This window comes from Cydia strobilella, chromosome 2 (genome assembly GCF_947568885.1).
Source record: "Cydia strobilella chromosome 2, ilCydStro3.1, whole genome shotgun sequence".
In the NCBI taxonomy this organism is placed as follows: domain Eukaryota; kingdom Metazoa; phylum Arthropoda; class Insecta; order Lepidoptera; family Tortricidae; genus Cydia; species Cydia strobilella.
In genome coordinates this window covers 9,411,747-9,438,157 of record NC_086042.1, presented here as the reverse complement: position 1 = coordinate 9,438,157, position 26,411 = coordinate 9,411,747, and the positions used below count along the sequence as shown (strand labels likewise).

Genomic DNA, 26,411 nt, shown 5'->3' with positions numbered 1-26,411 from the left:
AAATTATTTAATAAGATAATATCATTGGTTCAATGGGCTGTCACTGTTTTCATTATTTAAAGATCCGAATGGGATAGACTAGTTTTTTATTTATTTATGCATGTACACCAATACCAATAGTCAGATTCAACTGCGTCTATTTCCTTTTCGGTATAATGTAATAAAAAAAATTTTCAAAAAAAAAAACCAGTGATGTTTGACCCCAATGCTTCGCAGATTATAATTAAGAAGATCACGTGAGAAAAGGCGGTGTCGTGACAGCGCCGCACGCGATGACACGCCACCTATCGGGCACAAGGCGGTGTTCCGAATTACTGATTACCTTTAGGGTCAATTGAATCTATGTAGTTAAAATCAAAGTAGTGGTAGTAACCACATAGGAGCACAAACCGCGTATCAAAGTTAATTTTTAAGTATGCAAGTTTTTAGTGTTGTTGTAATGGATTTAGCCCGTGGTGACTGGTATAGAATGCCTTTTGGCATTTTTATGTCCGCCATTTATACTTTCATGCACTGTGCAATAATGTTTTTAAAAAATATGACAGGGGCATATATATATCTACTTTATTTTATCGCTGGCAAATCTCAGAAATAATGTAGAGCTAATAATTATACATATGTTATTTAACTTATGATAATCCTAATTAATCTAAACTTCTTAGTAATAATATTTGGGACGGGATCTATCGTCAATGAAATAAAAATTAAATTTAACATTAAATAGCTATAGAAAGACAAAAATTTACTAGAAAAAAAAACCCGCAAAATTAACAGTATTGCTCGCTTTTCTATAGCTTTATAGATCTTCTTCTTTATAGTTAACAAGAGTAGATACGCCATTTGCGCAACATCAATGGGTTGAGCCACTCTGCACGCTGGTACGTGATAATCTTTATGAAACGGCGACTAGCCCTGCAGAGCGAGCTCGTCTTCTTGCTGGAACAAATGGGAATCAGGCGTATGGCTACAGGCGCGCTCCCTTCCGGTAACCTCGGCACTCTGCTAACCAGCAGTACTGTCAGGATTGCGGTTTCGCTGCGCTTGGGGGCGGCATGCGTGGCCCCACACCGTTGCCACTGCGGCGCCGCCATGACGAAGTTTGGCACCCACGGCCTCTCTTGCACTAAAAGCGCAGGACGCACGGCACGACACGCCAGTCTTATGACGTTCTGCGCCGGGCACTCGTCTCCGCCGGAGCGCCGTCGGTTCCAGAACTGACGAGTCTAGCGCGTGACGATGGCAAGAGGCCGGATGGCATGACCCTGGTTACCTGGAGGCTGGGTCGACCACTGGTCTGGGACGCCACGTGTGTGGATACTCTCGCGCCGTCCTATCTTCCAGGGACCTCAGCTAGGGCTGGCGCTGCTGCCGATGCGGCCGATCATCTCTAGCGGCGCAAATATGCGGCCATTGACACCGGCTGCATGTTTGAGCCGTTTGGAGTGGAGACGCTTGGGCCGTGGGGACAAGCCGCACACGGTATATTTACAGAATTGGCCAAGCGCCTAATAGACGCGACGGGTGACTGGAAGGCATACCTCGCCCAGCGCATTGGCGTTGCCGTCCAGTGCGGCAACGCTGCCAGCCTTCTTGGCACCCAACCGGACCGCACAGATTTGGGGCAATTTTTTTGATAGTAGGTTTAACTTCTTAGGTAGTTTTAGTTTAGTTTTCTTTATTTCATACGTTAATTAGTGTTGTTAGTTGTAATTTATTTTTTAATTTTAGTTTATTTTTAAAGTATATCAATGTAAATATAATTTTTACTTAGATTACCCCTGCTATTTTTTCCGTTCGATAATTAAGAAAAACATAAATGATATAGTAATACACCAATATGTAAAAGAATGTTGCAAATCAATATAGTGTTTAACAAACAAGTGAAAATGTAAACATAAGTTAATTTGCATCGTTTAAGGTGTTAATTGTCATCAACAGCCACATTAAAACCTTCTGGGAACTACTGGGCTTGCAGCGCGTTCCGATTCACGATTAGCTGGAGGTTAATTGATTAGCGGTGACTTGGCTCGGCTTTCCGATGTAACTTCCACCTTGTTAACAGTACTCTGAACAAATTTATTATAACGTCCAAGACACTGTAACTAATAGGTAAGAAATATAAGATGTTTAATGGGTGTCTTATACAACTAACTTTACCCATATCAACGTAAAGTTTAGCGTTTTTAATATTTGTGTGATGAATATTTATACTTAAATAGATGCATTGTAAATTCTCGGTTGCAACATAAACTTAAACCCGGAAATAGTAGATTGTGTCACAAGGGAGCAAAATGACATATTTACGGCGAGGGCGTACAATTGAATCCTAAACGAAGCGAAGGATTCTAATACAGAATCCTGAGCGTAGTGAGGGATTCAAGTGTTAACGCTCAAGGTGGAAATAATTTTGCTACCATGTGACACATACTGCTTTTCACATCACCTATGAGAAAATTACATACATATATTAGGTTTCAAAACATTATTATTTTAAGCAAAGATCGATACAGACAAAGTGCCAAAAATATGTATACACGACCTTAGTATAGGTACATACTTCTGGCAGTTTGTCCGTATCAATATTTTCAGACGTGACTGTACTGACAAATTAAAAGTACCTACAGCTCATAATTATGTACCTAATATCTTTTCAAAGACAGCAGCAAACACCTAAAATGATACAATGAAAATCAAGTACATTATTTTTGTAGATTCTTCTGGTAACAAATTAGCTCTTACCCCTTTGAACCAAATCTTCGGAAGAACACTATGAAGACTGATATCACTTATATTTATTATTATAAAGTTATTGATTTAAACTAAGTATTTACAAATTTATACACAACACAGAATATAAGCATAATTATGCTTTGTGAAATATTTGTACAAAACTTTTTAAATATAAACTTATTAAATTGCATAGACAAGTATGGCTGCTTTTAAGGAGACCTAAAATGTCAAAATAAAAATACAATTATTAAACTAATGTTTTTTTACGTTTCTTTGTAAATACTACGCTAATTAATTAATTAATTTAATTTGAATATGCTATTAATTAATTTAAAATACGCTAATTACATTTATTGTTTACAATTACAACAAAATATTATTTGTTAGAAAAATTGTATGCACGTAATCGATTATTTAAAGAAATTGTAATCGATTATATGCATACTAATTTCATATGTCTTTGTGTCAATATTTCATACTGGCAACAAAATGTCCTTGAACAGAAAAGTGCCACTTTGATCCCTCCTAGCAGGGAAGAAAAGTTTCCTTTTCGAATAGGTGATGTGAAAAATCTTTTACTGTCGCATGATTATTAAAAGCCTAGCGGGTTTCATAATTTAACGTTGAAGTTCAGACAAAAACAGAATTCCAGCATTAATAAATAACAAATTATCGCAATTATTAAACAGGACAATAGCCGAGGCATGCACAGTATCCGTTCATAATTCACTTCGATTGGCTGAGTGATTGCGGGTGCTATTTCTTAAACAGGGACTCGGCGAGGTTAAAGATGTCAATGTAGGGGAATTTATGGTTGTACCGGCGTACCGACGGTAAGCTGAGAAATGTGCGTAATCTGTGCGCGCGAGCAGTAATTGAAGACCTATGGTGACTTATTGACGAGTGGGTGCTTTTGCTGAAATCATTTGAAGATAAATTTGTCATGGTCATGACCTACAGAAATAGGGCAATTTTGATTGGTTAATGATGTGAAGTCTATGCCATATTTAAGGCTTGAGCTGAATATACTGTCAGTATTTCTATATATAACAGCAGCTTAAACGTTTCATGTGCTGTTTCCATACATAAGATTTATACTATAAAATATTTGTTGCCGGGCGTAGGTTTTAGATGGAGATGATCGGGGCTGTGGCATGGTGCTCCTATTTATAAAGTAACGTTTAAAGGGCGGTAGTGTGCGGTCGAGCGCGGGGTCAGGACGGATTCCATCAGGCGTGCTTTCCATGAAGGATTTTAATTACGTCGCTGTGGGTGAACGACCTGCGTAAACGCGGTGCGCGAGATACTTTTCAAATAAATTGTTTCACTGTCCTTAAACATACGCAAGCTGTGACAACTAACATTAAAAGTGAAATGGAGTCTTATAGATGATTAGTATTTATCATATCAGAAGTTAGTAATCATAAACCCACTGATCACAGCAGTTATTGAATAATTTCTAAATTATAACAGCCCGTTACTGCAAACAAGTTATTTTAATAAAAAAATGGCATTTGTTATATGGAAAAATATATGGAAATATATTCAAGATTTAATTTGAATATTATAATCAATTTGAGTACGAGTTTTTTTACAAATTAATTAAACTGGTTTATAACAGTATTTCAAGTTAACAAAATTCGCTAGTAGCGTTATGATACCAGTCATAAATCCGAGTATACATAGTTGTCTGGGCATGGAATATCGGTAAGTTTTTGGAGACATAGTGGGCAGACACAGCTGACTCATCTGGGACAAACGAATACGAATTACCTTATAAAAGTTATAAACAAGACAGTCTACAAATCTGTGTTTGGAAACTTGTTTATGATTTCACGAGCCATAGTTCTTCAAACAATTATTTGAGGGACATTAGAAATGTGGGCTTGACTACTTAGACACGGATGCGTTCCGATATGTATTTAAATAAATTGATGACTTGAAGACTATGTAAATTACGTTTCGGTATAAACATACACCAAACATCGTTTTCCTTTAGGCTTCTAATTGTGAGATTAACTGAACTGTCGGATACCTAGTCGTTCCCAAAGTGCTGTCACAAAGATTTTGACTGATAAAAAAGTTACAGGTACAGATCCCTTATTATTCATATATATAGGTTGAAAGCGTATTTAATGTTGAATTACATACAATATAATTAAACGTGATTTGCTGTTTCAGTTTTGCATAATTCTATATAATATTCGTAAAAAAGTTATAAAAAACATGCAAAAACTACGCGGCCTCTTCAAGGTGATTTTGATCCCTATTTAATTTTTTATTTTACATGGTTGAATCTGACATATAACAAAAGCTGGGTCTTTTATCTTTCTTTACATATTTAATTTATGTGTATTGGACTGCCAAAATTGCAACTGTACATGTTTTACCAAACCTACTCGTTGGATGATAGTCAAAAATAAGCGTGTTACTAAAAAGTACCCTAAGTTTGAATGCTGATGATAAAGTAACGTTCTAATAAACCTATCATACAAATAAACAATTATACATAAATATTTTGTTAATGTGACACTGATTTTTACTCCATTTTGTGAAGTATAATTTTTCACAATCCAGCCGCGTATTCGCGTGTAACGACATTCCCAAAGTAAACTTTGTACTTCCATTACTGTGATTTATTTTTGTAAACCTGTGTTTTGTACAATAAAGTGATTACTACTACTACTAAACAAGTAGTAAACAAAGTCGCGATCTAAATTTTAAAATAATTATATTACATTTTGATCACTAGACTTATATTGACCGGGATATAGACCGTGATTACCTTTTGTATTATTTGTGAGCTCCCGACACTATCGAGCTTATCGGGAGCTCACAAATAATACAAAAGGTAATCACGGTCTATATCCCGGTCAATATAAGTCTAGTGAAACTAACCGTGAATCATTCAAAACTACATTTTGATCAGTATAAAACCAGGTTTCAAATCATGGCTAACTTTTTTTATTAAAAGCTTTGTATTACATTTTATCAGTCAAAACCTTTGTGACAGAACTTATGACCCGACTAGGTAGTATACATAGAACGATGTGGAACACCCACAATCAAGATAGGTTTCGTTTGCTTCAATAGGGGTTTTTCAGTGATTCAAAAACTTACCTATTGAAACGACAACAAATTTATTGTTGTACATATATTCCACAAGAAAACAAAACCGGCCAAGTGCGAGTCGGACTCGCGTACGAAGGGTTCCGTACCATTACGCAAAAAACGGAAAAAAATCACGTTTGTTGTATGGGAGCCCCCCCTTAAATAATCATTTTATTGTCTTAAATATATGTTGTTATAGCGGCAACAGAAATACACCATCTGTGAAAATTTCAACTGTCTAGCTATCACGGTTCATGAGATACAACCTGATGACAGACGGACAGACGGATAGACAGACGGACAGCGGAGTCTTAGTAATAGGGTCCCGTTTTTACCCTTTGGGTACGGAACCCTAAAAACTGATCGTGGTGTCTAATTGCTGAAAGTAAGATTACATTCGTTTGAATGAATTCCTAGACGATTGGCTGATATTTATCACCTTAGTGAAGTTCATGGTTTACTCCTTTATGAGATAAGTAGAAAATAAAAGGATAGTAAATAGAGCTTTAGCCTGTGGAATGGATGATGGAAACTCCGTTTGAGCTTGGAAGGACGTGCCTGTAAAGCGTTTTATGTCCGGTAATGCGTTGCAAGTGGAGCGAGTTACAACGCTCGCAACGTGCTTAAATTGATTACAGGCGATACATGCGAATTCTAATAAAATCACTAATGGAACGGTACCGGTGGCGTGCGTCGCCTAACGGCACCGCACCGCGTCGCTCCCACGGCTCGCATTATGCAACCTGCTAGAGCGTCAACGAACACAATACGAGTACGAGTTATTGATCGCGATCGCGATCTGCGCGAAAAACCTTCTCGCACCGTAAGTGAAACCATATGCAATAGTTAGTGATGAGCCATAACGCTGCATCGTGTCTCCGATATGGGACGCAACCGATGGATGAGTTATGGCTTCAAACCATTCTATGATTTTCAATTTTTTACACACAAAATTTAATTTATTGCTTTACTTTCTTAAGGTAACACAATACTTGATGTTACGTGTTTTTAATTGCACCTGCCGTAATTTTGTCAGAAAAAAGAAATATGGCAAAACTCACGACACTTATTCTACTTGTACCTGTACGAAATATACCTAAGATAGTGGGGCATAAATACAAGATTTTTTATTATTATAATGTTGGCTTGTCAAGCTGAACAGATCAAGCAATGATGTGAGTCCGAGGCTGAGTAAACGCTGGAATACAAATGAAAAGAAATGTAGGAATGTAATGTCGATTTCATTTACATTTAATTATCTATAGAATACAGACGAGTTTTCTCACATGATTAGATGGGAAGTTCAGCATCATGGAATGGATGTGAAAAGCTCAACAAATACACCTCCGATATGTATCGAGAAAATCATTACATGCGCTTGTCTTAACTATAGTATTTGCAGCTTATATGTATAAATAACAGTAAAATATTATGACACTATACCTCGTATGCTACAAGCCATTTCAAATCGAGAACGTTTATAATCATATAATCATCGGCTTATGGCGGTTTTAATTACGTTACCTACTTAGATAATAAACATTTCTCAGAATTGTAAACATAACGGCAATTATGTGATCAGTGAACTCTTATTTCGGCCATAATGTTATTAGTGGTGACGGGCGAGGCCACGGGCCGTCGTCGGACATCGCCGTCATCGGCTGCAGCGGAATTTGGTTGCGGTGGGCACGCGCGTGACCGCACTCCGAAACGCACGATTCGCAAATTAGTCAGGAACCTCTTACGTGCCCGTAAGATTACTTGCGGTAAAACAGCCCATACTTCCATTACCTAGAATTAGTGTGTGACCCAAATACGCCCCTCTCAGCACCTATTGAGGTGGAATGACATTTGCTGCTCCGCTGTTCTCGACCGCAATGAATGTGTTCATACGGAGCCGTTTACGACACTCATTAGGTTTATTTGCCTTGCGAAGTGGTTGCCGCGCTGCAAATGATCCTGGGACGCGGAAACAATGTGGACGATTCTATCTACAAGCCGTATATTCCTACATTGGTATGGTACTCGCTTTGCCAAGAACATGGTATTGGCTACCGAACAGTTCTTATCACCATATTAAATTACGAGCTGTCAAGTAGTATTTATGTCTTCCTGACAAAATAAATGTTGGGTGAGTAGTATACTGTAAATAAACAAGTCTTTGGTTTTTTTTAACAAGTAATTGAGTGAGTCACACTTAAAACAATAACGAGACGATTGACAGCTATAAGACAGATATTTAGTCTGATTAAGGATGATAATACCCCAATGACCGGTTTTTAACTATCTTTACTTATTGTAGTTTATACAAGTACGTAGGAAGGTATTTATTGTAGGTAAGGTAAATACTGCATTTTGCTCAAACTTGTCCGTACATGTATTGGTGCAAGCGAGACGCACGGGCGACTGACATCATTAAGATATCATTTTCATGTCACAATGAGTTTGAATTGGCCTCCAGCTCGGAATGAAAAATAATGAAATTACTAACTACACCTTATGCTTGCTGATCACCGAAATACTGACTAATAGTCCTATGTCTTCGTAATCGGATTACACATTCCCTTGGAATAACACCTGGAAGCGAATACTTAAAAAAATACATTATTACTCGTTAATACAAAAATTGTATTAAAAGATGAAGCTTTATTCAGGGCTTCAAGGTATTTAATTCATAGAATTATTAAAAGTCAAGAAAATCAGAAGTAGACTGTTAATACTATGCTATATTAATACTCGTATTAGTTGTCAAAATAGTTAAAATTGATTTATATAATTGTAATACTGCGACATTTCTAAATAGTTCGTGCTAGAAAACTCTTTTAGCTGTAAATAACACCCAAGAATTATGTAGAATTTCACAAGCAATAATTTATAACACTTATAATAGTTAAAGCAGAGAATTCTAACGACGTCGATTGCAATAACAAGGCGCGCACGCTTTCCGTAGATCCCATGCAAATCGAGTAGGTAGCGATTTGCCCGCGCATAAATCAACGCAAGTACTACCACTCTGCATTTCGTCAATTAACGTCAACCATATTGTACGCGATAAAGGCTTGCTTCGCTTGATTTATATTCGCAGCCGCGATAGCCACCGCAGATAGCAATGCTTTTCACTGCTTCTATTCAAACTTACTGACTCAATATCCGGATGAGCGACTATGAAAATAGTTTCAAAATAATTGTGCAACTAGGATAAACTGGATAAACATTGGAGTTAGTTGAGTCTTATTAGACAAGAATACTTACACGATATAATCGTTTGTTTCGACCAAGGGCGGAACCGACGCCCTAAATCACAGCTTAACGGTCTCTGCGATTATCTATGTTTATCCTAGCCGCATAAACGCGCACGCCTATCATCGATGCTTCTGATTAATTTTGCAGTAAAGAGATATTAGCTATGGTCGCGGGGAGCGCGCGTTGGGAGCAGGCACGTTGTGGGACCACGGGTAATATCTCGGAGATGTGATCGCCGGTTAAGGGATCTTCGACAATACGCAATTAATGAATCGTCCGCAGGCCGTCTCGTCTTGCGTAACGAGCTTCTGGAGGCACTTGTTATCGCTAATGAGCGAGTTGGCCGTATTGTCGCGAACTGCGCAGGGCGAGCGTGCTCGACCGTCACCAGTTCCACTCAGTGCTAACCGCATCTTCAAACGAAGGCACCTCCATCTAGTTTGCATAGGCATTCGCAATTTACAACTACTACCTTTACTGAGCTAAATTCGAGCAAAATAATATCGATGTATTTGGTAAAATATGTCATAACTGACGCTGTGTTTATAATACTTATTAGGCTAGGTATATATAGATAGGTATCTGAACCTGTAATAGTGCTTTAGGTATATAGCTGGGGGAGCCGGCGATGCTAAATGTATAGTTACTCGAGCGTCGTAGAGACCTATTGGAATCAGAAGATTAGATGATAAGAAGTAAAGTTTTTTTTTCAGCGAGCAGGAAAGCGTCTACAGATTTTTTTAAATTTCGGGGGGTTGGTGGAGGGTTAAAAAAAATCGTTAAGTAGATTGTGGACTTGGTCGTTTTGGTCCAAGTTAATGCTATAATTTTTCTATAACTTAATATGACACTTATTTGTTCGCGTTTCCTTAATCTGACGACCACAAGTTCGACGCCCGATTTTCACATTGTAACCGTCAGATTAAGGAAATGTGTACAAATAGTTGTCAGATTTAGTAATAGCACGATTATAGCATTAATTTGGACTAAAATGACCAAATCCACAATCTGCTTAACGATTTGTTGAAACCCCCACCAACCAACCGCTCAACATAGACGGCTAAAAGTGGTAAAGGTAGGTGGTAGGTGCTACGGGGTAGCAAGATATATCTGATATCTTAATCAGACGCGCTCGAGTAACTACAAAAATCCCCTCTTGGGCCCCCAACCAATACGTGTGTGACGTTAGTTAAGGCCTTTTTAAGAACCAGTACATCGTTTAGGCCATAAAGCTTTAAAAAATACACTGTTCTAAGTAAAGTCTGAAAATTAAACGTAGGTATTAGATATATCTAGACCGGTGTCCTATTTGATATTTATTGAGTTACAATTTAACAGCATTACAGCGAAGGGGCGCCAGTGCGCTGTAAAATTAAGTAATAATAAAGCTATAGGTAATAAAATTATACGATAACCTTATAAAGAAATAAAGGCTTGAGACTACATATTATTTTTAAATAAAAAGAAAGGTGATTTCAGTGGTTTTTGAACTCCCTCTCCTAACGGGAGTAAAAAGGGCTGAAATGTTTAAGGGGAATTTGTAAGTTTATGGCTCTGGTATTGCCCGGGGGCTGTTGGACGACTTCTACGCGCACAGAGTCGCGGGCGAAGGCTACCTGTGTGATAAACTACGACTCCCGAGCGATATATGTGAGATATGCGACTGACGGCGCGATTCGGGAAATGAATTAGAGATTCACTAGATATGAAATAGTCAAGATATGTGACATCCCACGGGTAAAGGTACCTTATGGCGGTTGGCGCTTACGCTATTATTAACGCAGTTCCAATTAATATTGGATGGTGCTTACGTCGCATAGCACTGCAATAACTTGCGGCGCTATGCGACGTAAGCGCCAGCCGCCATAAGATACCTTTTGCCGTGGAACGTCACATATCTTTACTATTTCATATCTAGTGAATCTCTAATTCATTTCCCGAATCGCGCCGTGAGTGGGAACACGCAACAACGGTTTCGCGCCCTCTGCCATCTCGTAAGGGTAAGGAGGTAATAATTTTGTGCGTCTGCGCGGAAGACGTCCCCAGTTAGTTAGTGGTGCGGGAGGTGTTCCCGGGTCGGGTTGGGGGCCGTGCTATCTAATCGGGCGTCGCCTCGTCGCCGGTGGGCGGCGATCGGGATAAAGCGCCACTGCCGCGCCCACACGCCAATTATGTGGGAAGAAGTTACGATTGCTCGCGCGATACCGCGACTAAGGCAAACGGACCCACCTAGAACTGATCGCGCGCATTAATCGGGGAACTATTGACAATGTACTCCAATCAATGCTATCGGATAAATATTGAATGCAGACGCGGAATCGTCTACTTGCGCACGGAGGTGGCGGAATATTCTCGGCTACCTGACTATTATTATCACAGCGTTGCATTACAGCGTGGTTGACGATTTCGCTTGGTGGGCGCTATGCCTCGTTGAAAAGATGACAAATGACACTTCTTCGTGCACATCTCGACGTTACATAATAATAGCATAGGCCTTTGATGTCAGGAGACGTATTAAAGTTTTTTTTTTCTAATTTTAATCACAATAAAAGGCAACCGTTGATCCAGCTTGAATCACAATGATAACTTTATTTTCCATAAAATTACATCAGTAAACACTAACAGCATACATAAGTATATAACATAGGTATTAACAGCAACAGCAAAACCCGTGTTTATGTGCAAAATAAACATAGGAGGCATGTTAAACCCAAAAAAATTGTATGTCAATAAACCTAATCTTATTATGTATGTATGTATGTAGGTAAAAACTCTTTATTGTACAAAACACAAATATGGCACAGGATAGGCAGTACAAATGCGAACTTATCCCTTAAAGGGATTTCGTCCAGTTAACCTTTGAGTAGATGAGAATTGATGAAGAACGGTAGACAAATATAGCACTGAGTACAAAAGACTAGAGGAAAGTCAATAAAATTATAAAAGAGGGCGAAAATAAATAAAATAAGATAACAATTAGAAGTAACAGTATAACAAATATATAAAATACCTACGTTATAATATTGTCTTCGGTTACCGCGATAGTTACTCATGAAATAAAACTATGAAAACGGATTATATCGCGTATATACCTACGTTATGTTTAATAAATATATATCTATAGTCACAAACAAGTTACTTCTGGCCCGACAGCCACAGCTTCTTTAACTGCCGCTTAAGCGATGCAACGGACTGCGATTGCCTTAAGGAGGGAGGGAGGGGAGGGAGGTAACTTATTCCAAAGCTGAATCGCTCGTACCGCAAAAGATTTACCATATGCACGAGATTTGTGATGAGGTGTTGCCGGTGCAAGATTCGCACTCGATCGAAATTTGAATTGTTGTAAGAGATAGGAGAAAAAGGAATAAAAAAATAACATTAAAAAGAAGAGAGAGAATATGCAGATCCCTGCGACGGCGGATGGGAAGCCAATCTTATTGCTTCAATCCATTATATATTTCCTTACTTACTTCACTTGCTCAGTGACCCAAAAAGGATCTTGGCCTCCGACACAAGAGAGTGCCACTCTGCCCTATTCTGCCCCACTTTACGCCAGTTGGGTATTCGGAGGGCGGACAGGTCTTTTAGGGCTTAGTCACTGCAGCGGTATCTGGGACGCCCAGACGAACGTTTTTCACCCGGGTGCCCCACATACGCTCTTCTCACAGCACGATCCTCTCTCATCCTCTCCAGGTGACCGAGCCCCATTCCCATTATATATTTTACAGTACATATGGTGCTACTTTCTCGCACTAGTGCGTAAAAGAGCACTTTTCGTGCATATGTCGTAAGTTTAAAGAGTCATATGTACTGTAAAACGTTGTACGATACACGTGCGAAAAGGTAATTCGCAACTCGTGTCGATTTAAAACACTCCCTGCGGTCGTGTTTTAATTTATCGCCACTCGTTTCGAGTTTCCTCTTTTCCGCACATGTATCGTAAATAACTATTACAATGCATGTGCTCGAAAAGTGCGTTTCCTACGGAGCCATATCATGCGGAAAGTACTACTTTTCCGCACTAGGGCTTTTTGATTTCAATTTTCTTTTACAGTACATATGGTGCTACTTTCTCGCACTAGTGCGGAAAAGAGCTCTTTTCGTGCATATGTCGAAAGTTTAAAGGGCCATATGTACTGTAAAACGTTGTACGATACACGTGCGAATAGGTAATTCGCAACTCGTGTCGATTTAAAACACTCCTTTTAATAATTAAACTTATTTGCCATGATGTTTTTTTATTTACTCGCACAATGCACAGTAAAACATTGTATGATACACGTGCGTAAAGATGATTTCCGCACTTGTTGCATAAATAGCTATAGTTATAAATATATCCTGTGTTGCAAAAACGATTCGCTTGATATTTCATTTATGAAAATCTGTAGTTTTTCATACCTTGATACACATATCCTCCTTTTGAGTGTGCAGTAATCGGGTATAAATATAAGTATGTACGGCGCTGAATACACACTTAACTGTACTCAGCGAGATACGTTGGACACGAAGGATGTAATTATATAGATGTATTAAATATGTTTCATGCTTGACCAGGAAAAGCCTGCGCTTCAATAATGCCATCGCATTCTCGGTACCTGATACGCAATTTATTCCTATAGATCGATCAATACTGAATCAGAAAAATATTCAAAACTTCGCGCTTTGAATCATAACAAGCTTTCTGGACTAAACCAGCACGCCGTTAGGAAAAAAAGCGACTCCATTTTTTAGCAAAAAACTTCCCTTTAAAAATCGTTCAGACCACGTTCAATAAAATTGACTCAGGAAATTTGACGCTACGGTGACATAGGCGACACAAATATACCCACATACATACAATCATAAACGATATGGACTGCCAAGTAAAATCTTGGCATTCCATAACTTTTCCCGTACTCGGGTAAAAAGCTAACAAAAACCATACCCACTAACAAAAAAAACGCGCTTACGCCTATAGTAACTATATGTACTACATAAAATACAGAAATATTACAAATATTTTTAAATTTAAAACGTTTTTAAACACAAAAGTATTCAATAAAGATATTAGACTTAATTAAGTCGTGGCTTCAAAATTTGTTATTAGTAAAATGGTGAAAAAAATAATAATCGTAAAACTGAAACCGTTCTTACCTAATTAATCAAAGTAATGAATCAATATCATATTAAGTATCTCAGTCAACGAAATTGATTAGACGTGCTGTCTAACAAGTAAGAACAACGTGCTAAGAATTATTGCCTGGCGTTCGATCGTCAGGAAGCTCAACATTAAATAGCCTATTATAGATAAGACGTCGTACAACAAGTAGCAGAATAAAACTCGAGCTTTCTATCAGCGGTTCACGATCACTAAGAGTATAGATGGACATTCGATTTTAATGTATTCCTAATGAAAAAATGAGTTCGTTGACTCGAGGTGAAGAATATAATAACATAATGCGAAAATATTGGTTTGGTTTATTAGATGAATTGTTTTGCAAATTCTACTCAACGTACCGAGGGCCATGTTTAGAGGTCAATTACTGTTGCGAGTGAATTGCAAAAAAGCAGGCTTTGATAATGAAAAGGTGGTGGATGTATAAGGGTGCAATCATAGAGCAATAATGTCTGGCCGCTCGATTAGTATCACGCGCAATGACTATACGCAGGGCGCAGGCCTGCGCGCCGCCACTGTCTACGTGTGCATTGCTTGGACCTGTTTCCACACGCATCGCTGCTTCTGTCCGACCGCTGCCCCGCATTAATTATAACATCATTACTTCACAAGCAATCGTACTTAACAACCAGTGACGTTACGTAATCAGGTGCTAACCTAATAAGTACCCACTGCGGGATATTCGAGTAAGCACATCCCATTAGTCTCGAAACAAATGTTTCTAAGTAGTTACTTACCAGATTCAACATTAATATTCTTGGTAAACCGACACGAATTCCTGGTGCGGTGTGAACATTATAAAAAGCAATTGTAAAGAATATGGCACAAAGAAATAAAAAAAGTCATATCTTTAGCCCAGGAAAGTGAACAGAGTAATGACAGAAGGGCGGTTCAGAGTTATTACAGTAATGTCAGGTTGCTTGGTTGGCTAGCGTTACACAGCATTTCTCTTCAGCGTCAGCAAAACACAAAAAAATAACACAAATAACCGGCTCGCCGCAAACTCTATTAGATTTTCAACTTACTTTTTGTAGAGGTTGTTGTCGCCTAACTCGATCTGGATGTGAACGTGAGAGAATAGTAAATCTTATTTTGCAATAACATTTGACATGGGCAGACAGTTTCCAATCTAAACTAAATTGAATAATGGTAGATACACTGTCCGATAAGTTACAAACACATAAAGGCCAGGCGACTACCTGTCTTTCCAGTAAATGTTTTTAATTAGATGCTGATAAGGAACAAACATGAAAGATTATTATCTATTATCCACTTGAGGCAGATGCTCATTAACAATTAGTCGTGGTGTGATTCCGTAAACGACAGCTACGTAGAAAGGAAGAGCGATGTCAAAGCGCAGAGTCGCGACAGGGAAAGCGCTTTGCTATATCGCGAAAGGGAACTTCAAATCCACACGAGATAAATCAACTTCACTGGAAGTTACCTCATTCGATCTCCGATGGGATAGCGACTATCAGGAACTAGTTAGAGCACTTTCTTAACGACAACGTTCATGTTTTTTATACCGAGTAAAATGGAATCGTACAGCTTGTTTAGCAGAGTTTATGTGCAGGTTTAGTTTAAATAGTTGCAGTTTGCAATTGGAATGTCGGTGCCGGTGTTTCCTGCGCGCTTGGTGCCTTGCGGCGTGATCGGATTTCCCGTTCGCGATTATTACCTTTCTTTATTTCACGGGGCGGTTCGTTACTGTCGGTATCGGTGTGTAACGGTGCTCCGTGGGCACAGGCATTTGCATGGTGAGCCCATTATGGCGACCGGCGGGTGGAAGTTATTAAAATACGTTTAAGATCGCACAGCATTCGGTGGGGGCGATAAAGAGTAGACATTGCGGAGTCGTGAGCTAGCTTCGAGCTTTATTGCGTTGGGGATGTAATCGAGCTCTGCAGGCAAGTGCGATCCCAACGTAAACAAAGGGGGATTGAGGTGTTTCGAGAGCGGGCTTCGACGGCCGCTGCGCGAACGCGCTGCACCTGAAGAACACCGCCGTCGTTATCTCGTTAGCGAGGCATTGTTACGTCGCAGGCGCCGACTTCGCCTTAACACCCTTCTGTAATTCTCTATACAAAATGCTATACCCGTCTCAATTATAACTACAATAAAAAGCTTCACGCTCAAGTTTCATTGAGCTCTGCTGTAAATTCTACTTATCGAAAATTTATTTGTGTTTGATACAATTTCAGGGCAAGAAATTAATTATATACATACTTTCGTTGACATATTAATCAACTGACATTGAATACAAACTTGGAATATCTATAAGAAATAATAGAAGTACATACAAGATACTTACCATGCAGAAAGGGTACCTCAGCACGCACGCATTTCTCATATGTAGGACCAAGAATTTATGACACTGCCCAGTGAACTTTAAAAAATATTAGAATTAAATATTTCTTCCTTTTTTATTGTAGGACGTACCACATTACAATCTATAAATTGTATAAACAAATGTCAATCACAATGAAAACACACAACCATGTGTGATCGGGAGAGAGGTGTCATGCGCTAACGCATGTCCTCATAGTTGGTCAATGTTGTAAACCTTAAAATGCAGATGTCGCTAGTGACGCTGTCACAGTTGCAATTGATCAAAAATCAACGATGATCAACTCTGGCCAACGTGGGACTCGAACCCATATCTTTTGATTTCCGGTCCAATGCGTTACCAATTCCGCTTGCTGGCCATCCGTCAATCAACGCGAATTTATAGTTGGTCAAGCAAATGTTGTCAGTAACAAAAGGCGCGAAATTCAAATTTTCTATGGGACGATATCCCTTCGCGCCTACATTTTTTTTCGGCCTTTTTCTACTGACAAGATTTGCTTGACCAACTATAAATTCGCGTTGATTGATGGATGGCCAGCAAGCGGAATTGGTAACGCATTGGACCGGAAATCCAAAGATATGGGTTCGAGTCCCACGTTGGCCAGAGTTGATCATCGTTGATTTTTTCATTGTGATGGACATCTGTATAAGTATACAATTTATAGAATTAAATAGGTCAAACACAATATTACAAAAACATGCAAAACTATATAAATAGGTTTAATACAAAAACTAAAGTATTTCTCTCAGACCTCTCCCTTGCTGCATTTCAAAACTTTTACATAGACAGAACATTTTTATTCAACATCACATGAAATGGCAGAGTTAACAGAGAGAGAGAGTTACTCACGATTATTCATCTAACAGTTAATTGTACGTCGGTTACGTTCAATCGCCTGGTATAGTGCAGTGCTGACGATCATATTCAGCTGTTGGGATATCTGGTCTGACCATCGAATGGGACTGCGGCCTCGAGGTCTTTTACCCTCGACCTTCCCTGTGACCATAAGTTTTTCAAGGTTATCCGCGCCCCTGCGCGCAATATGGCCGAAAAATCTCACAACGCGGCATGGTTTCCAATTTGAGCTCCTCCAGAACAGAGCTGATTGTGCGATGGGCTGTCCACGGTAACCTCAGTAATCGACGCCAGCACCACATTTCAAATGCATCAATGCGTTATTGCCTATCCGCGGCTTTGAGCGTCCATGTCTCTGCCCCAAAAAGCGCAATAGAGAAAACCAGAGAGCGAACCAGGTGTATTTTGGTTTTGTATGTGATGTTTCCATTTTTCCATACTTTACTCAACTGGGTCATTGCTGACTTGGCCATGCCGAATCGTCGCCGTATCTCGGTTTCGCAGCTGCCTCTATTCGTGAATACGGAGCCAAGATACTGGAACTGGTCAACGTTCTCATATTCCTGCAGAAGGTCAGCACGCTGGATAGCTGCAAAACGATCTATCACCATTAGCTTGGTCTTATTTTTATTTATAGACAACCCCTGGACTCAGGCTGACCGACTCCAGCCGATCCAGTATTTCCGCCATTTCTGCTTCGGATGATGCTAGCAAAGTAGTGTCGTCTGCGTGTCGGAGGTTAGAGATTTTTACTCCGCCCACTTTTACGCCGCCTCTCCAATCCTCAAGCGCTTGATGCATGATGTATTCGCCATTGATGTTAAATAAGATTGGAGAGATTACACAGCCCTCCCGAACGCCTTTTTGAAATTTAAAGCGGGTCGATGTTACGTCTTCTATAGTGACATTCGTGACAGTACCGTATCCCGACTCATAGAGATTGCGAACAATTGATATCAGATGTGCAGGAACTCCTTTCTCAGGGAGCATCCCACAGTTTTTCCCATTTCACACAGTCGAAAGCTGTTTACGGGTCTAACGGGTTTATATATTAGTTATAACTCCAAATTGTAAAATAATATGTTTAATCTTTTTTGTGGAAAATGAGTAAGTGTTTGACAAGCAGAAAAACCAAAAAAGATACATCAACTTCTTTGTATATATATAAGCTGCCAGCATCCGCGGAGGTGTACTTCAGCTTTCTTGCGAACAATAATAGATTGTGTTACAAGGGAGCAAAATGACTTATTTACGGCGAGGGCGTACATTGAATCCTAAACGAAGCGAAGGATTCTATAAAGTAGAATCCTGAGCGTAGTGAGGGATTCAAGTGTGGTGTTACGCCCAAGATGGAAATAATTTTGCTACCATGTGACACATACCGCTTTTCTCATTACCTATGAGGTAATTATGATGTTTAAAATATTATATAAGCTAAAAAAATAATGCGCAAAAAAATGCAAAAATAGTGAACAGAAAAGTGTTACTTTGATCCCTGCTAGCAGGGAAGAATAGTGCCACTTTGGTCCCTCCTAGCAGGGAAGAAAAACCCCTTTCTCGAATTGGTGATGTGAAAAAGCCTTTTGGTAGTCAACGAAACACATGAAAGTCGAGGTGTTAAATTCGTAACATTTTTCTATTAGAAGGCGTAAGTTTAGTATCTGCTCTCTGGTTCCGCTCCGAAGCAGAATATACCTTCACACATAAATGCGACACTATTTTAGTTTAATTAAGTTTTTGTTTATAATTTATAATTTAAAACGGTATTGGCCACCCACACGAATACGATTGTTTATACCAATCAATCTCTGAATATTACTACCGGTCTGGCCTAGTCGGCAGTCGGCAGTGACCTGCATATGAAGCCGATAGTCCTGCGTTCGAATCCCGGTAAGGACATTTATTTCTGTGATGAACACAAGTATTTGTTCCTGAGCATGGATGTTTTCTATGTATATAAGTATGTATATTTATCTAAACAAGAATTTGCATAAAGTCGCCTCGCACCCATAGTCCCAGCTTTGCTTAGTTTGGGGCTAGGTCGATCTGTGTAAGATGTCCCCTAATATTTATTTATTTATTTTATGTTACGAGATTTGCAATTGACTAGCGCTAGCGCAGGCCTCGGTCTTTTTAAGCTGTTACTGCACACTATGTCTTATTACAAGGCTGGTCTGGTCAATCTGCTTTGTATTGTTGTTAAATAAATAAATAAGGACAGCTTCCACTTGTATGTGGACTACCTATAACGATACCAGATTAGAGAATATAAGGGCAAGGTCATTGAATGTCGGTGAATTAGGTCTGCTCCGCAAATCGCGTGAAAAGTATCGCGGTATATTACTATTCTGCGTACGATGTAAAAGCACTTATTCGGTTTGTAGTGACCGTTATACGAGGCACGCACGCCGTGCATCAATGGCGGCATTTTTCCTCAGCGAAATTTCTCGCGCTATTACCATTCAAGGTTAACCCGGTCAGTCAGTATATCGCTTTGTTTGCACAATTGCCAGTGTGTGTTCGGCATGGAAGACGTCATACTCTCTCGGTAATAGCCTCTGACTAAGTTACACTTAATGCCAAAAAAGTTAAATAAGTAAAAAAACCCACTGGCTTTCAGTACTTTCCGGGGATCTACAGGGTTTAGGTCAGACATTTATGTAATATATTGTTGTCTCTTTTATTACAATATCGAAAATAGCATTTAGAGAAGAAACCTTAAAAAGAATACGAGTTTTGAAGATCTATGCTTAGGCCCACTTGCACCATTTTACTAACCCGAGTTAGCCGGTTAAACAGGGAGTTACCATGGTTACCAGTTCAATTTCACACTGGGTTAACGGTTTAACCGCTTAACCCCGGGTTAGTAGGATGGTGCAAGTGGGCCTTAGTGTACTGGTCATGTAAAGTAATTAATTGACTATGGATGAAGCGAAACATACAAATAGGGATAAAAAATTGGTTAATGCGAACTAGTTAAAAACAGGCCAAGTGCGAGTCGAACACGCGCACCGAGGGTTCCGTACTTTTTAGTATTTGTTGTTATAGCGGCAAACGAAATATATCATCTGTGAAAAATTTTAACTGTCTAGCTATCACGGTTCATGAGATACAGCCTGGTGACAGACAGACGGACAGCGGAGTCTTAGTAATAGGGTCCCGTTTTTACCCTTTGGGTACGGAACCCTAAAATACTGTGTCAGGTTTAAATAAGCAGCAGTAACTAATGTGTGTTGTCGTTCTTTTGCAGGTACGGCAGACAGCAGAGACGTCAACAAGGTAATTAAAATATAACGGAGCTTTATCGGTTATGGACCGTTTTATTTTAACAATGAGTGATGTTGCTCTATCCATTCGGTTTGATTGAAGCAATTTGGCAACAGTACAATCAGTGATGATAAAATGTTACTCACAATATAGGGTTTTATATAGTGGGTAGAGTTAATTACGCCAATCCTAGTCTATAGACGGACCGTTATCGCAGTAAAGTTTTAATAATAAAATTTTTTTTATACAACCAAACCAAATCTAAATACTCAAGTATAATAGGTCTGTTTTAAAATGGGATAATCAAGTTTTGTAGAGCGTAAATTGATTTGCAATTTCTTATAGGCAACCTGGAAAAAGTGGCATTTATTTGGAGCAATGCGAACGGGACATGTTCCCATTAATATCGAAAGTATACCACATCCGCAAGTGTGGAGCACGGCATGTGTGGAACTGGTGTGTAAACCTGTATACAAGCACCAGTTTCATCGCGACTGGTCGCGGTGCGAGCGAGCTTTTTAATAAGCCTTTCAGCTCGGATAATCACACGTCCCCCTAATAGCGTACCATTTACAGCTAAACAGCTCAATAATATCACATAATCATACTCGGTTTACAGTTATGTTGTAACTAAATGGATTATAAGATCACTCGTGTATCTGTCTGTTTGTCCGTCTATCACGGCCAATTTGCTCAGAAACTACTAAACTTGAGGTAAAATCTCTTAGGTATATAACTACAAGATGGAAGTGTAACGTTAATAAATGAACTTTGAACATGGGGGCCACATTAACCCACTAAAGGGTTAAAATTAAATGTCTGAGTTGTCTGACGGCAAACGGCATTTTTTTTTCTTAATGAACGCGTTGTTAGTTAATATAAATTTTAGTTCGCATTGGAGAATACACTCGTACCAATCTACGAAAAAAGGAGAGCTGATAAAAGTTATTCCATCTCTATAAAATGTTAATTATTTGGCAAGATCGTAGATATTTAGACATTGCCTTCATTTAAACAAAAATATCTATGAATAAAATTGGTTACGCTTGAATTTGTTGACAATCATAATTCTTACATATATTTCAAACGTCAAATTAATACTTTTAAACATTAAAATAACTTATTTAAATAAAATATTTAAATTTCCCTACAAAGTTTCAGTCGCACTCGCTCTATGAAAATGGGTACTTTTTGACATTCATTGACCGACAACGGCAAACATATTGCCGTCTTGCAACTTGGAAATAACAACAGAAGGCAAAAATTGTTGTCGCTTTACATTAATAAAAAAAATAACCTAGATCGTATTTGCTTGCAAATTTTTAAATTATTGCCTTAAAAAAAGTTTAAGGGGTAAAATAGATTTAAAAAAATGCGAACTATATGGTACAACATATAAAATAAAAGAACTTGTTGTGAGAATCTTTTTCAAGTTATTTAAAAAAAAAAATTGGCGAAATTTAAAAAATAAAGTAGTTTCGTCGCGCTAAACGAGCTCATCAGGTGAAGCAGGGACTGCACATAGTTTTTGACGGGAGTTGGGTGCATGGCGATAACGCTTGCGTGTGTTTGTCGCGCGCCCAATACGAGCAGCCGTCATGCCATCCGTACATTTTAACGAGAGCGCGATCCCCCGCGCCGATAGCAACAGTCTAATGAAAACCCCTCTGAATAATGCATTAATACCAGCGTTAAATCGTGAGCACCACCAATCGACGCGGCGACGAGAAAATACGAGATGCAAATTTAAGTCAACACCGACGCCGATAAGCTTCCGGAGTTAATCCAAGAAATACTTTCTGTATACACTGGGATTTTACCTGTTAAAATGGAATCAATATGGCATTAGCTCGCAATGTAGCCGGTATGTCAATAGCGAAAATGTTGCACATATTTCACAGATTTATCGTGACGCGTCCGATCGGCTCACGCGGCCTGGTAGGAGATTTATGTTGTAAAACAGGTGCTGTGTTTTATACATGATCAAACGAACTTCAAAGTGAAGTTCGATCAGTATTATATGAGTAAGCTTCATTCGAAGATATAAAAACCAGGTAGTCCTTTAACCTACTAGGCAACTCATCGCATGTTTAAAGTGGGTAGCAAAAACTTTAACTCAAACAGGTCTATCCCTACTTTTCCCCCTAGTCTTCATGGGGCGCGCGGCTTGCCGCCATTGCTCATTATTTTTAGAGACTTTACTTTCTAAAGCAAAACTTTCTTTCCGGGTATAGGGGAGGGAGGGTAGTTATATCTTCGAATGAAGCTTACTCATATAATACTGATCGAACTTCACTTTGAAGTTCGTTTGATCATGTATTATATTTCTCAAGCTTCATTCTTCAGATATAAAAACCAGGTAGATGTTAAGAGTTGAAAGTTTTGCTGCATTCTTTCCCATTATCAATATTATCATAGCATATTTATTTCTGAAAACATATTTGTATGAATAATTATCTACCATGTACATATGTGTATGTTATACACAAGTTTACTGTTCCAATTGAGTTATAAGGCATTGTTAAGAAGCACGGGAAAGTTTAGCAATGCAGGTTCAAAAAGGTATACATATATTAGGTATAGCCAGGTTGTATATATATATATATATATATATACAACAAAATAAGATAGGATATTTAAACAAAATCTAATTTGTTCTTCATAAAACCTAGTTGACTAAGATTCCATACAATTAGTGGTCAACTTTGCATTAAGTTTAATTCGATTTGAAAAAGTTTAATACGAGTAAACTCATAAGACATATGTCCTTTTGTGATATGTATTAAAATTCACTGGCAGTGCTTGTCCGCGATACGGGATTTTTGAACGCTTAGAACAGTACACTATTGATGACAAGATTCAGGCTCGTCTAAGTGTAATTATCTACGAAGATAAGACGTAATTTAGGCTAACGATACAACCCAGCGTTACCTCCAGACAGGGTGGGATACGCTGTGGCTGTGATGTCTTTCCCCGCGTCTTGACGCTTATGACGCGTAGGCCGTGTGATGTCTGTCTCACGCCGACTCATCCTGTTTACGATGATCTCTGAGCAGACGACGACAATGAGAAAATTCAGTTATTAGGCGCGTGCACGCGCAAATCGGCTTACAGCAGCTCCTGATCAACGAATAGTGACCCGGCGTGCAATGGACAAAGACTCACGCGGCCTAGCGCGTTTTCGAGAGCTTCAACTTAACAAAAAAACATGTATTTGCTCGAAACATGTCTAACGTCGTTTATATTTTGATTTTTATCAAATTAAAAAATCCACCACGTTCCTGAAATCTAAAAAATATATGAACGTGCATAAATTATGCTTTCTGTTCAGTTATTAAGCATAAAGCATGTCATATGTGTGGCATCACCAAAGGTATTCTAAACAAAAATAATTTATAAGACTAGCAGTCTACTCAGCTTTCGAAGTAATCTTTCAAATAAGATTGTAATTTACTCAAACTCAAATGTTTATTATTGCGCTCATATTACATATAATGAATGGTCCAAGGTCCATTAATGGTAACAGAATATTTATTTATCATTTAATTATATGTACGTACCTTAGGTACATATATTCGAGCTATTAAAATGCATAATAATATCCAGTTAAACCTGAGTAGGTAAAATCAGCGTTTAACAAACATCATTAGGAATTAATTTAGCATATATTTATAAATAGCTGCATGTGACGAGTACCTTTAAATAGAATATATAAATGATATGAACCTTTTTTATTTTATTTAAATTACTATTATTGACCGCAAGGCGCGATTGACCATATTTTCACAAATAATGGTGTAGCGGCTTCTATTCTCGCAACGCGAACGGGACAAGCACAGCAATCAACCACGCAATCAATGAAATGAAATGAATATCAATCCACAGAAAATCTAAAAACTTATGCCCTCCATTCAAGTATTCGCTCTGCAAGGAACGAAAGACTGTGCGACGTAATGTTGTATATTTTTAAAATGTAAACATTAAAGCCGGAATAATAATAAAAATTGCCTTTGCTGTATTGCTACTATGGTTGTATTGTTGAGTTCAGAAAACAAATATTATATTAAGTGGATTCATCTTAATATTTTAATCCATGACTTATGTCATGAATGTGCTATATTAATGACATAGCGGTATTGCAAGTGGTGGGTCCCCACCAACTACAGTTACTAAACTTATAATATCAAGGCACATATATTTTAAACTTGGCAAAAACGTATTGCATGGTAACATCGTATTGATGATAGCTGAAAGAGTATCGCGACCGACACATGAGAGTTGAACCATAGGTGCATTAGTCATTTATTGATTTTTTACGGTTTCTATTAGCTTCTTAATTATGTATTTATATTTTTATATGCATAATCTGAGGGTGATCAATACAATGCAATACAATCATTTATTAATAAAATTAAAATCCTTTAAAAGATAATCGGAAGGTAATCGTTTTGTAGTTTTGATACAGGTTAATAGGTATTTACCTAGTTACCCATTATTTACGACCATAAAAATAAATATTAAATATCTGTGAGAGATGCGAACAAATATTTGTGAATTTTAATGTGTGTGTATTTAGCCAAATTGTACCGAAACCGCTTTATCATTAACTCAGTTAGATGGTACTCTAATGGTCACTTTGTCAGGCTTCGGCATGAACTTGTATTTATGAAGAAATAAGCGTAAAACGTGTTTGCGTTTGTTTCTTAGCTTTCGTTGTAAGTTTAGTTTTTTGCATGCCAGATGCTGGTGAAATATGTATTACTTATGTATAATATTGTCTGACCACCTTTTGTACCATATTTCATGCAAAATAAAGTTATTTTCTTTCTTTCTTTCTTTCATATTCAGTACTCACAAATTGTTTCATTGGGTTTATTAGATAGATAATGATGAATAAACCCATTTTCCTGTAATTCAATTCAGTTAGGTGTCTTTGTTACAATTGGATGATTCAAATTATTTAATTATTCAATATCACTTAAAAAAGTAAAATCATATTTTTAAACAGACACAAGGTACTTAGATACTGACATCGCCTATGCCTTTAAGCGATCACGGTATTATAAATATATTTATATTTTTATATATCCCATAACAATATTAGCGTACGTATCCCAATAATTTGTATGGTTATATGCATATATAAACATTCAAAAATCGTCACCAAAATATATGCATTGTGCAGGGTATTACCACTTAGTTTATTCCATTTCATTTGTGGTAAAAGAGATTTTATCCAGCTTAAGTTTAGGAATTTCGATCAGATTCACATCACGTGACGTGATGTAGGTACACCTATTTAGCAATTCCCAATTTTAGAGACAAGTTATACTTATGTGGGTAATATAAAAACAATATAGGTACTATTGTATTGTTTCAATTATAAATTTACGAGGTAGTCTCGTGTTTATTCAAATTCAACCTCTGGGCGGATAAAAGTACCGTACTATGGGTTAGGTGTGAGTAAAATTTATTGTCACATATAATTGGATATTAAAAATCCAAATATATTTTATATGTAAGGATTTATTTTAAAAGGCAATGTAGTCTTGTGCCGAACGTTTCGGCAGCTAGACCGACGTGTCTCTGACACGCACAAATCAAAAATGAACCGCGGAGCGCTGGCGAAAAAATTTAAAAGAAATATTTTTAATTCGAGGGTAGACTTCGAATGTTTTTCAAAATAAAACCCGTAAGGTTTTA

General features: G+C 38.2%; 2 protein-coding genes, 1 long non-coding RNA gene and 2 other non-coding genes across 7 annotated transcripts in view; 3 read left to right on the top strand and 2 right to left on the bottom strand.

Annotated features, from left to right (window-relative positions):
• LOC134751423 (uncharacterized) overlaps window positions 1-26,411 on the top strand; it is a 292,528-nt gene that overhangs the window by 50,710 nt on the left and 215,407 nt on the right. The gene's annotated exons all lie outside the window — the stretch shown is intronic.
• The window catches only part of LOC134750903 (autophagy-related protein 16-1), a 348,791-nt gene that overhangs the window by 223,069 nt on the left and 99,311 nt on the right, over window positions 1-26,411 (bottom strand). The gene's annotated exons all lie outside the window — the stretch shown is intronic.
• Window positions 1-26,411, top strand: part of LOC134750756 (uncharacterized) — an 88,641-nt gene that overhangs the window by 3,151 nt on the left and 59,079 nt on the right. Inside the window, exon 2 of the mRNA XM_063686001.1 lies at window positions 20,692-20,720. The gene's annotated coding sequence lies outside the window, so the exon portion shown is untranslated. The remainder of the gene's footprint in view (window positions 1-20,691; window positions 20,721-26,411) is intronic.
• On the bottom strand, window positions 16,873-16,944 carry Trnas-gga (transfer RNA serine (anticodon GGA)). Its single transcript has one exon. It is a non-coding gene; the product is annotated as a tRNA-Ser (tRNA).
• On the top strand, window positions 17,118-17,189 carry Trnas-gga (transfer RNA serine (anticodon GGA)). The gene has a single exon. It is a non-coding gene; the product is annotated as a tRNA-Ser (tRNA).